Genomic DNA, 12,763 nt, shown 5'->3' with positions numbered 1-12,763 from the left:
TACCTTACCGGTGTATGTTTCTAAGCTTAACAACTCAGAGCTAAATACATGAGCTCTGTACTACACTCTACATCAATGGGACTTATGTGCTGTGTTCTGGTGAACTGTCCCCCAAATAGTGTACTAAGAAATAGTATCAACTGTTCATGACAAAAAGGAATAAGAAGGATAATGATGCTGATAATAAGGAACTTGAAACAGCAATAGGTTTATTTGGCACATTAGAAAAGCCCGCCTTCTGGAATTTGATCCATTCTTCGTTTGTACAAATAGCGACAATAACATGTATGGTATTAAAAGGTGTTTATTTTCAATGCCATTTAATTTTTTAGCAGAAAAAGGATTGAATATAACCTAAAAATTACAAGTGGGTTTTCTTCACTTTTTCTTCAAAAATTTGCCATTTTCTTCTGTTAGTAGGTTGTTTTGGTATCGCGTATATCTATTTTTAATTTTCATTATATCAGTAATTGTTTTCTTTCATAAATACCGAGCCTTTAACAGTAGTCGAAAGGCTTCTATGTTGAAGAAGCCTATCACAACTTGGAATTTAAGGCCTTCTCTTGTGATACTGGATGTCAGTGGCAAATTTCCTTTTAACTCAAATCCCAGCTTAGTCACCAATAGAGTTGCTTACGTTTAGCAAAATAAAACTTCTGAAGACAAATATGCAAGCTCATATGAAAAATTAAGTGTATATGTAGGAGTTTGCACTGCTAAAACAAGAGTGGAAGATCCATTTCTTGTGTTCCATCATGCTTCAGTGCTTTTGGCTTTTTGGTGCTGTAGACATATAAAGTCAAATTCTAATAAATTACTGAATGTGAGCATTTGTCTAGAAAGACGCATATAGGCACAGTACTGAAAGGACTGAAATTTTCTGATCTATTTTTGTTCTCGGGAAACCTGTAGATGTACTTTATCAGTCTTTTGTCCCAGGAGTTTCATATTAAGGAAATCTTTGATTTAAGTGTCAGATACAAAGAATACTCCTGCAGTGTTCTGTCTCTATAGATACTGAGCAACCTGGGGAAGGGTGTAGGGAAAGGGCAAACATACAGTAATATTTCCTCAATATATTCTTCCAATTTTCCATGAAATATGATTAATAGGCTTCTTGATTCAGAGGTGGTACATTCAGGTTAAATGGCCCTTGATAGAATTATCATCTATGAACATGTCCAATCACTTTTCAAACCTTTAATAGACAGCTGGAAAATCTGGGGGGATAAGCTCAGCAGTTAACAATATGCTGTATATTTGAACTTAGTACCTTCTAGGTGTCCCCTAGATCTTGTATTGCAACGGGCACGGAATGGTTGTTCCCTGTTCATTTTCTGTGTTACGCTACATTCAGTTGTCTCTTCTCCTGGTTGAAAAGTGAATATATAAATAAATATATTTATTTATTCCTTACATGAAAGCTGTTCTGTACTTTGGTCATTCTCCTCACCCTTCTCTGCAGTTAATTTGGAAAAAAATCTTTTCCACAAAATATCCCTATTCTGAGCAGCATCAAACTTTGGCACCAATTAATGAGATCCTTTGTAACAATCGTTTTTGCCTCAGTTGGTTTTAAGCTCCCTTTCTGAATAGGGAGTCTGTCCTGACGAGGGGTCTTGGTGTCTGGATGTTGTGTGGTAATGAGAGCATCCTGATGATATCAAAGATATCAGATTTTTTTTTCTTAAAAGGCATGTGAAAAATACCTTACTGGGAACTTTACGAACTGTGGACCCAGGGGTGGCTCAGAAGTGTCATCTGCAAAACTTAAGGGACATAGCCTTAGTATGAAGGAAAAATGAAGTAAGAACACATTTGAGAAACTTGCATGCAACTGAGAATAGCAAGAATATAATGTGCAATCTGACACAGCCACTGCCTCAAAAGCCTAAGCTCAATGAGGAACAGCAGAAGAAATACAGAAAGGGTTGTCCATGTCCTCTCTAAACAAGATGACCCTTTGGAAGAGGTGAACTATCGGTATTTTTTTCAAGAGGTCTTGACTTGTCTAACTGTGTCGCCTCGCTTCGGATCTGACCAATGACATCTGACAGTTTTCTGCTGAAGGGCAGATCTAGACAAACTCAGCTCATTTTCTGTGTTTTCACCTCCTCCTGCTAACATTAAAGTGATTTCAGGCTAATCAGGATCCCGTTGCTCCAATCAGGTCAGTCACGATACCGCCCTCTTGGTGAGTGAAGTGGTCTCAGTTCACTGTCTCCCATCTATCCCTCCCCAAATATTCATTTTGGATTAAAGTAAATAGTTTCTCTCTTTTCCACTCCCTCCAACTTTCATTGGTTCTGGCATGATTTGCCAATGGAGAAAATTTTCAAAAACACTAGAAAGATGAAGTCTTGTCAATTAATATGAATATACGAATTGTAAAGCAGATTGAGAGTGCTATATTGAAACAGTTTCCACAGAAAATTGTTCAAACAGAGGAAACAGAAATAGATCTCTATTAAGGACATAACCTGCCCTGATTCCACGAGTTCATCATAGATATTACCCTCTGTCAATAGAATTAGTAGATTTATACCCGGGCAGCTTGATCAGAAATGGTTCTTTGTCATTAACTCTCACACTGAAATCCTGTCATTATATACGTGTTTTTCCTTACCCTTTTTTCTTTACCTTACTGTTAGTTTGACCCCCATATCCTAATATTTACCTTGTTCTGTATCGATATGAATTAACAGAGTTTAATGTTAGTCACATTGTCATAAATGTTCTTTACAAGATTAAGCTGAGACCTGCTCAATAGCTGTTTAAAAATTGTTGCCCCGTCGATAGCAGTAATGAGAGGCTAACACACTCATGTTGGGAATGAATCCTCATGTCTATTAAGATTTGTTTGAATAGGTTTCCATCACAACAGGTGCACAATTATTTTATGAGTAAAATATTATCAGCCTTCCAAATTAGCCAGGGCAAAATGCAAGTTGTCTGATTAAATAATCAAACCCAATACTTAAAATGCACTTGATTTCCACAGGAATTTTAAGATGCTAAGTCCCAGTCTATCAGTGAAACTGTGATTGTTTGCAGCATGCAAGTAGCAGCTTGCAAAGTATCCCGTTTGGTATGTTTTACATGATTCATCCTACATTATACAAGACAAAACCGCTAAAAAAGCGTATAATAATAGGTTTTACTTCTATTCAAACAATTTTATTCTACCAATGAAGGTATTACACTGTGCATTAAAATCAGAAAAAAAGCGGGCCTCTAATGGAAAATAGTTTGAAAGTGTTCTGCATTCAATTAGGAGGTGCATCAGTTTAGAAATACAAAACCCCATGTTGTTTTTTAAATAATTTAGTTTATGAAGGGGGAGGGAAAAAAGGAAAATCCTCTGAATCAGTGCAGTGTGGAGATCACATATGTCACCAGTTACTGAATAGCGCGGTGAGCACAGTGACTCAGAGACCCAAGAAATGGGGAAAATCTGAAACAGTAGGTTCACCACAAAGGGAAAACTTAGCAGTGCAGCTCTTAGACGCAGATGATATACAGGTAACTGTTTGTTTTCATATCTCGATCTGTTTGTCAATCAAGGAATGCTATGAATCAGGAGATGGGATCTCAAATACAAAACCACAAAGTCAGAGACAGCATCTGGAGGAGCTCCAAGCCACAAAAATTAGGGAAGAAGCACAGAGGGAACAAAAACTGTAAATTGATTCTGTCTCTATATACATTGAATTTAAATAATTGTGTTGATACATCAGTAATAATAATTGCTGATAAAAATTATAGTCCTTATTTTGGGCAGCAATATGTTTTACTAAATGTGAAATTAAATGCAATTTGTATTAATTAGGGATAATATGAAAGTATGTAAGTGGTTGACATTTCCGACATTTTTAAACATACTACTATATGTGAAGATACATCTTTTGCATTTGTTTTGACTTTGAAATACTGCCGATTGATACATGCCCCATATGTGTTCTGCTGAAATAAGATTACAGTTCTATCCCCTAAGATCAGAAAATTATTTATAGACAAGGTTCACCACACTTTGAAATTTAGTTACGGGATTTGATCACTGATGTAACTGTTTACTAGACAACTGTAGTTCTCTCTGGAAGCCGGGATACAGTCTTATGACAGATACCAAACAAAAGTCTACTGTTAAAATGCAGCTATTCACGTTGCAGGATTTCAAAAGTCAGTGTAGTGTATACAGACATTTTATGTAGGTTTGTACAACTTAAGTTTTTCTAAATGTGGGAAAGCTTGCAGCGACTTCAAGTTTTGATTGGTAACATCAAAGGAATACAAACAGAGGTTTACTAAGGAAGGTAAAAAAAATGAAATGGGCAAAACTGTTCTGTGGTTTATTTTTTCAGATTTATTAAGAATCATAGAGTTCCTTTTAACTTGTAACTGAAAGAACTTCTTTTTACCTTCACTGCTTTACTCTGGTGCCAGGATCCATTTGCCCACATATTGTTGAGATTCTGCAACAGTCACAGGATGACTGTGGATTTTCTCTTAGGGGCTGTAGTGAATAGAGGACTCCTACTTCAGGATGTGTTCGTAAATTAATTAACCCTCTTCCGTATTTTATTGGGTTTTTTCCTCCCAAGGGTCTTACAGTGTAATTTTGGGTGTCTCAGACTTCAGCCAGACATGAGGGTGCCCACTACTTCTGCAATGTCAGGATTTTTCTAAAAAGAAATACTTTAGCCTATCAGGTTGTGGTCTGCCACTTTTCAAGATAACACTTAACAAGATACAAAGGCACTTTGGATCTCTCTGCATACGCTCAGATAACATATCCCACCATCAGACAAACATGAACATTTGGTGCCATAGTAAGAATTCTCCATCTGCTGACCTGGAAAACCCGTAGTCGGTCTCCACACATAGCTGAAGTTTAGTTAACTTGATAGATAGGTACGTCTCTTCTCTTCTAGTTCCCTTGCATGCGTATAGCGCTGACACTGAGAAAACCACTTTTCTAAATTCTAGTTACAACTACTGAAAAGGGCTATGGTGATAATCAGCAAATCACCCGTGACAAAATATAGGTGTTACTATAGCACGTCGGCTGAATCTGCTGTAAGGAATTTACATTATGACAGCTATGCCTATGTAAAGTGTTTGTGTTTGAATGCATTAAACATAAAAATTAATATAAAGTTCAAGTTTGGAAGTGAGGGAAAACTGAAGATTTGTGTAATGAAAGTGAACATTGTTTAACTTGTTTTAATGAAATAGTCTTCACAAAGGAGAAGAGTGTTCCTTGCAATAGGCCCACTCCAATACCTGCAGCATGATATATAAAAGGAAAACACTGCTCTTCACCGACCAAAGTCAGATTCTGTAGGTCAGCTGGCATCACCAATGACAGGGCTGAGACTGTGGCTACTATCCAAAATGGCAACATTTGTAGACTCAGTTTCTGTGATAACAGCATCTGAGAGGTGTGTAGTTTTTTTTTTTTTTAAAGAAAACTAACATGCTGTTTTTCATTGGAGTTCTGAAAGAGTTCATTTTCTGTTGTTCATCAACTCAAAGTTATATGATATTTGTTTAATGTTCTTGACTGATAGCTAGAAGATAGGACATGGTTAAATGATATGTGAGAATTAGAAAGTTAGTTGGTAAATTAGGTGGCTTTTGCCATGCGTATTTATTCAAGCTTTTATGGTAGTGCTCTTTTTTTTGTCAGTGTTAGCTATGTCATAGAAGGCATAGAGTGGTGTAGTCGGTTAAGCAACTAAGTCTCTCCTCTTAAAGTATATACACCGACTTAATACCTAAAGCAACACTGAGTGCTCAAGTTAGTAAAAATCTTTATTTTTTGCATAGGGAAATAAGTGTGAATAAGTGTGTGTGAGTGTTGCCTTATAAATGCATTTTCTGTATTGTCTTTACATGTCAAATTAGTATACGTTCATTCTCTTAGCCAAGCTGGTGGTCTTATATGGACTTTTGTCTGTGTATGTTGAGTCCCTGATAGATCTGAAAGCTTACTGCAAGCTGCTGAGGTCCCCTAAACGCAGAACATTTAACATACACAAGAGCAGAAAAATCTCATCTTTGCTATTGCATATTAAGCCAATAATGGAAGAGCTCCAAGAAAGAATTTGAAAATTTGTGAGTGAATGCAGTCCTTGCTACTTTGAAGTTACCAAAGTGCTGGCGTTAGATGCTTAATGTAGTTTTTAAAACATAGCCATAGATCTGTCTGCAATAGTAAGAGCCCTAAATCCCTTAAAAAAAAAAACCCGGCCCAGAGACACCTAAATCTAAGAAGCCCCTTGGACAAATACCCAAGATCTTTACAGATGCAGCCAGATTGGAATTTTGATGTGTATTTAAAATTCATAGAGAGGAAATGACCATAAAATACATCGCTTAAGTCAAAATTATTTTGCAGTCACAATTAGCCTTCATCTTAATTGGCAGTATCTCAGCTTCACAGTTACACTGATGTAACTTCTGAGAAACACGGCAGAAACATTGCATCAAGTTGCAATAGGTATGTTGTTCCAGGCATAGCTCTTTTTTTTTAATAGGACACTTAAAAGGAAGATGATAAACTTTCAAAACCAATTGAGAGAAGTTTCGGTAGAAATCTGTTTTCCCTGCTCCTGCTTCTTCTTCATTTCTGTTTTCAGTTTTAGTGTCTTGTTATGAAGGGAAAATAATGATAAAATTGCAGTCACTGTAGAAATAAAGTAATGAAAATGCAACTCGAACAGCGTTTTATTGTCTTACGGAGAGAGGAATAATTAGGAGATCCCAATTTCTTAAATATATTCCAGGTCTATTTATAAAATATTGAATTAGAATGCTTTTATAATGAAATTCAAAAGCTCTTGGTGTATTTCCTACATGCTTCCAGTATTTCAAAATTTATTCTTAATTATCCTTAGACTGTGCTTAAAGTTGTGCCTGAGTCCAGGCCCTTGAATATTAAATTATATTTAGTCTTTTGAATAGGCAGTATCTATACTTTCATTCTGAGTGATCCTGTTTGAGCGGTAGAATACATACATAAGCGCAACAAAATAACATGATACCGCTCTGGTTTGGGACTGTGAAGAATTTCATTACCAGTGATTCTGTAGCGAAGGGCTGTGTTAAATGTTTTGGTTTGTGATCAACTAGGTATACAAATAAATTGAATTAAGAAAATATCCCACTGTACTTTTAGTGGCTTCTAAGAAACATCTGGCTAAACATACTCATGTTTGTGGTTAGAGTATAATTATACCGGAACACTCTTAGAATATGTGTGGAACTTCGGTCTGCAAATGTAGGCCACCTCCTTTGTACTCTGGTTAATGTGATTTGGGAGGTTTTTCTGCAGTTAGAGAACTTGACTGATAATTTTGTGGCGTATTTCATAGGAGCACAACAAGCTTATCGTAGAAGTCTAATTTGTTCTGGAATGTGTTCTATTTATTTATTTATTTATAAGATAAACCTCGAGGGGACAATAAGTATGGTTGACTTGTTTGGGTTTTGTTTCTCATACCCATACACTGAGGTTGTGCTTATTTCAAAAGACACCAGATAATTCAAATCTGTAGCATTAATATGCTCTGCTGAATTGGTTTTACAGATTACTTGGTTGTGCATAGCAGATAAGTAGCACTTTCAATTTATAACTGTTTGATTATCAAAGAAATTGAAAATAATATTCAGATTTACAAGCCTGAAGCTGCCAATTTTGACCACCTAATGCCATTATTAATGAACATATCAGTGGACCTGCTTGAAAGCCCACTGAAATAAGTGTAAATCCTTCAACTGGCTTCTGTGGGCACATTCTAAATGTATAAAATGTTGTTGCTTTTCCATACATATCAAAGGCTTTTGACTAAATTGTCTCTTCTCAGATGAAGTAGGAAGTTTCTTCTTTACAGCTTCCATGATAGACAGGCTATGCTAATGTCCTTGTTTTGCAATAAACTTTGCTTCTTCATTACTTATCACCAGAGGCAATGAAAATCTTCAGAGGCAAATATAAGTTTTTCATTGATATACTTGTTTGTATTTGTAAGACATGAAAGATGAACATGTAATTAAGATCAAAATTAAAATTTATATTTAAAGTATATAAATCTTGCAGTACTAATACTCCTCATATTTATATTTAGACATCTCTGAGTGGTGTAGCTAATAACTACTAACTAAAAACTCATGGAAGTAACTTATTTAATAAGATATAAAAAGTAACTGCAAGACATCATAAGTCAGAGTACATTTCACAGGGGCACGTCTCCTCTCCTGTGTATAACGTGCATTCTGGAGGCAGTAGAAAAAATGCATTTGGGTTACAATTTTGAGTGTAGGAAGAGAGGCAAGATTCCTAGAGTGTTTTGGAGTGGCATCCTCAGTGTCAGCTTTAAGGCAAATGAACTCCAATAATTGAATCCCAATATGTACATCGATCAGCCTGTTTATAAAAAAGCTGCAATGGCACCTGTGGAAAGGATCTTTTTCCTTCTTGCACCCATAGAGAAAAGTATTGATTCCTGTCCTTGTTCTCATAGACCTTCCTAGTACGCAGATGCTCAGGTTCAATGTAAGACACCACACAGTCCTCTTTAAAACTGGATTAGGTCCACAGGAAGATACAGCGATGACATGGGTTTTTACCTGATTTGCACATGACCAACTGGACACATAAAAGCTGTACGGACTTAAAATGTTACCTTTTCTTACCATCACCCCATGTATGTATTTATAGACATTACAGTGCAAAGTATTCCTCACTATTTAAAGAGAAGAATCATGCTATTTCTGCAAATACTGTGACAAAAAGCAGAAAAAAAAATTTAAACCCCTCCTTTTCTGTAGCTTGCTGTTTAACATGGCAAACTTAATTAAAACATAGGATTCTTTTTCATCTTTCATTATGAATCTATAGTTGAGAAACGCGAGAAGACTGAACAAACAAGCAAAAGCTTCTTTTCCATCATGAACTTTTTTATCACAGACAAATATCAGCTAACGAAATCACAAGTAACTGTAAGTTCTGTTATATAGGGAAATTAATGTCATCTAATTCATACCAGCTATACTCATCAAATGAGATATTAAACTAACTTCCTCTAAACTCAGCTTCCTTCCAGTAATTTTAATGCATGTACATATACAATTCTCTTTCCAGAATAAGATTAGATAGAACAGATATTCAGTTCATCCCTGTGATTGAAGATACAGTTTTTAATTGGAGAGCTCTTCCTTACAAACAAGTGCTTTTTTGCACTTGCACCACAACAGGAAGAAATACTAGTTTAAAAAGAATGAAATATTGTACAGATCACTTGGAATTGTATCATGTTTACATAATAAAAAAATAGGATTCATTTTGAAGAGTGTCATGGTACCCAGAAATCACTTGTTAAAGTTAAAATTGAATATGGAAACAAAATGAATTTTATCCAGCTGTATGCTGTTATGAAAGAACAATCAATGAAATGGAGCAATTTCAAAATCAGTCCTGAATTCTCCATTTACATTTTTTTTCCTCCAGCAGACTCCTAATCTTTTCGTGTTGGTTGATAAGGACCTACTTATTCGAGACTGTCATCAATTGTGACTCTCAACATTGTAATTCCAAAGAAGATACTACCTATGATTGTATAAGCAAAACAAAATATCATTTCACATCTAAAAGAGGAAGTTACAAAAACATATCTTACACCTTTTACTGCAATGATTTATATGAATATTAGAGATGACTTGGCGTTCGTATGTCAGACCATCCGTTCCTCCATATCAAGGCACGGGTGCAAATATTCACCTGGAACTAAAATATTTTTCTTATATTGTGGAAATGAAGGGTAGGGTTTTTCTATTGATTTCAAACATCTAAAACATTACTTAACTAAATGAAGATATAGTGACACTACTAGTGCAGCAGAACTCCATTCAGTAAATTTTGCGTGTTGGAAGAGGAAAAAAAAATTGAAAGAATTATCCAGAAAGCAAAATAATGTTTAGGACAAAATCTGATTGTGTTGGAATCCCTCTGAAGCTGCTGTGAAAGGTGGGGCAGTACTTCTCCGAGTAAGCACCGCATTCTCAGTTTCATACTAAGCTATAAGCTGCTTAAGGAGAGAGGTAAGAATTTAATAATTCTTAAGTAAGAATTTAATAAGACGGTGCATTTGAAAAGCAGCCTCAGACCGAAACCCGTGATGGTGCTTTAGAATACATATACATGTATAGGCTTCTTTACTAACATTTTGACATACGTGATATAGTGAGTTTTTGAGAAATAGAGAGATAGAATGTCATTAAAAACGTTAGTCCATAATGTTCAGTGATGACATATTTTGCACTTTGATATGTCTGCTGTCGGTCCTCTGATAATAAAATTTCAGCCAAAGCTGATGAAAGAATCCATGTGGTTTGAGTCAGGTTCAGAGATAAAATAATAGGGAAGGTGAACAACTGGCTTCGCTTACTATTTGTGGGAACGTGGGGATCAGTTCTCATACTATTGTAAAGAAAGGATATTTCTACTGAAGTTTCTGGTTCTTACGAAGAAGCTACAAGCATTGTGAACACCATTGTTATTGAGGGACTTGATTTTTCTGATATTTAGAACTTGTGTTGTGTCTTCAGAAGGAAAAACTTTGGTTACCTCCATTTTCCTATGAGACTTCCCCTGTTTTGTTGTGTGAGAGCTTAAAGCGTTATAGGACTATTGGGTTGGAGTTAGTTGTACAGCCTTTGTAAATGAGAAAAGTTACAGTATTTAGATTTCAAACCTTTTTAATGACTTTCTTATCTCCTTAAATAAGACAGAACATCTGCCTGCTATTGTTTTTTTTGTGCTTAATGTGTGTTCTCTGATAAGGAAAGGTGAAACAATCTTGTGCCATTTTAAATTAAGATATTAACTTCCACAAAAAACCCAACTGGTAAACATGATCTGTGTTGGGGATGTTTGCACAGAGAAGGTTCCCGTAAGTTTATTCCTACTGTGACGTTTAAGTATTTCTGCTATCCTTATTAACACAGTTTCTGGCATCTCATTGTGGTTTTTCTACAGAAGAGGAACTGTTGTAACATGACAGTTAGATTTTCTCTTTTTTTTTTTTTTTTTTCCTGTTTACCAATTCTTTTCCAATACCTTTTTTATCCTTTGGATTTTTTGTTTTTAATGTACTATATCCTTCTGTTGTATGGCCCACAAATACAGTTTGGAATCTTTACTGTTCCTGTCATCAGAATAACATCCTCCTCTCCTTCTCCCTCCCTGATCCAGGGAAGTACTGTCATCTGTATTTAAATGGAAAAAACTGAAACTGAAGGTCAGGATATTTTTTCAGCTCTCTCAAGTCCTGAATGAGTACCTTAAATAGATGGACCATCTTTCCTCCTCTCCTGTCTGTAATTTTTTTTTTTTTTTTTTTTTTTTTTTACTTAAAAAGCACTGGAATTAGCATTAGAGTCAATAATAATACTAATAATACAAATTTTGCTCTCTGTATTTTATTTTGGTGTGCTATACCCTGGGATACAGTCTTCTCAGTTAACAGAATAAAACTACTCATTTTTCTTTTCTCTTTACTTTGCATTTTAGTCTTCGTGACACTGTGCAGATTATTCTCAGGTTGTGGCCTCTGCTCTATCATTATATTCTAATTCAGCAAGAACAGGTTGGCTGGGAGTTTTTAGTGGCAATGTAAAATACGTATCTCTCTGTTTATATCCAGTATTATCACATTTTTCCCACACAGAGTCTGAACACCTCATATTGAGTACATATGAAGCGTTTCTAAAACCACTGAAAGCACTAAAGCATTCATAACCGAATCTCTACTTGCTGCTGAAAAACCGTAGGAATAATTTATTCAAAAAATTGTCATCTTCTTCCTTCCACATGCACATGCATGAATTAACACTTAATTTGTACTTGAATTAACACTTAATATGTACTTCTAGTATTATATAGAATATAAGGTGACAAGCTCTTCTAGAGTTCGAGAGTAATTCTAAGAAACTGGCTAAAGTTGGTTTTATTTCTTTTTTTTTTTTTTTAAATAGCAAACAATACTAAAGTAGAATTGTATATATGAGATAGTAACAAAATCTCTAAACATAGTTAAAGTCCTCCAAGGATTACATCAGATAGAGTTGTTCTTTTCACGTGTGTTAAAGAAAGTAAGGAGTCCAAGAGATTTGTTGGAATTCTGCTTTTCTCTGGGCACCGGTTTGGAGGAGGGGGAGGTTGAAGCTCTGGCTAACATCACATTCTTTCTTACATTCCTGACATGGATTTACTTTTTAGGACTCAACTGTGGATTCATCATATCCCTAAAAATGGGGCAACGTATCATTGGGCTGCTCCATGAGCTGACCAGACACTACCCAATCCAATCCTTTGCCTGGCAGATTACTTTGACAATTCTGGAGCTGTTTGGTAGTATCTTGTGAAGAGTTTATATTGGTCCAGTCACTGCAGCGTCTTTCTTTTGAATATGTTGGTTTCTTTTGGTTAGAACTGTTGTGAAAAACAGTCAAGAAAAAACCTCTGAATACAAGAGATTCCTCAGGAAACACTTGAGAATTTCTAAGAAACAATGAAAGAACAAAAAGTCCAGAAAACACACGAGATCAAAAAAGAAACATTTTAAAGGCCATGAAAGAAACATTGTCTCAGCAGAGATTGTTATTTGCAGGAGCAAAGCTAAGGTACAAGCATTTGCTGGGAAATGCTAAGGCAGGTAAGCCTGCCGCAGTTGCCATCAGGTGATGGCAAATCGTTAGGGGA

General features: G+C 35.7%; 1 protein-coding gene across 1 annotated transcript in view; it reads left to right on the top strand.

Annotated features, from left to right (window-relative positions):
* SOX6 (SRY-box transcription factor 6) overlaps positions 1 to 12,763 on the top strand; it is a 230,448-nt gene that overhangs the window by 66,012 nt on the left and 151,673 nt on the right. The gene's annotated exons all lie outside the window — the stretch shown is intronic.

This window comes from Vanellus vanellus (assembly GCF_965231255.1).
Source record: "Vanellus vanellus genome assembly, chromosome: 6".
NCBI classification, from domain to species: domain Eukaryota; kingdom Metazoa; phylum Chordata; class Aves; order Charadriiformes; family Charadriidae; genus Vanellus; species Vanellus vanellus.
Note: the sequence above shows the minus strand (reverse complement) of the source record. Positions and strands in the feature narration are given on the sequence as shown.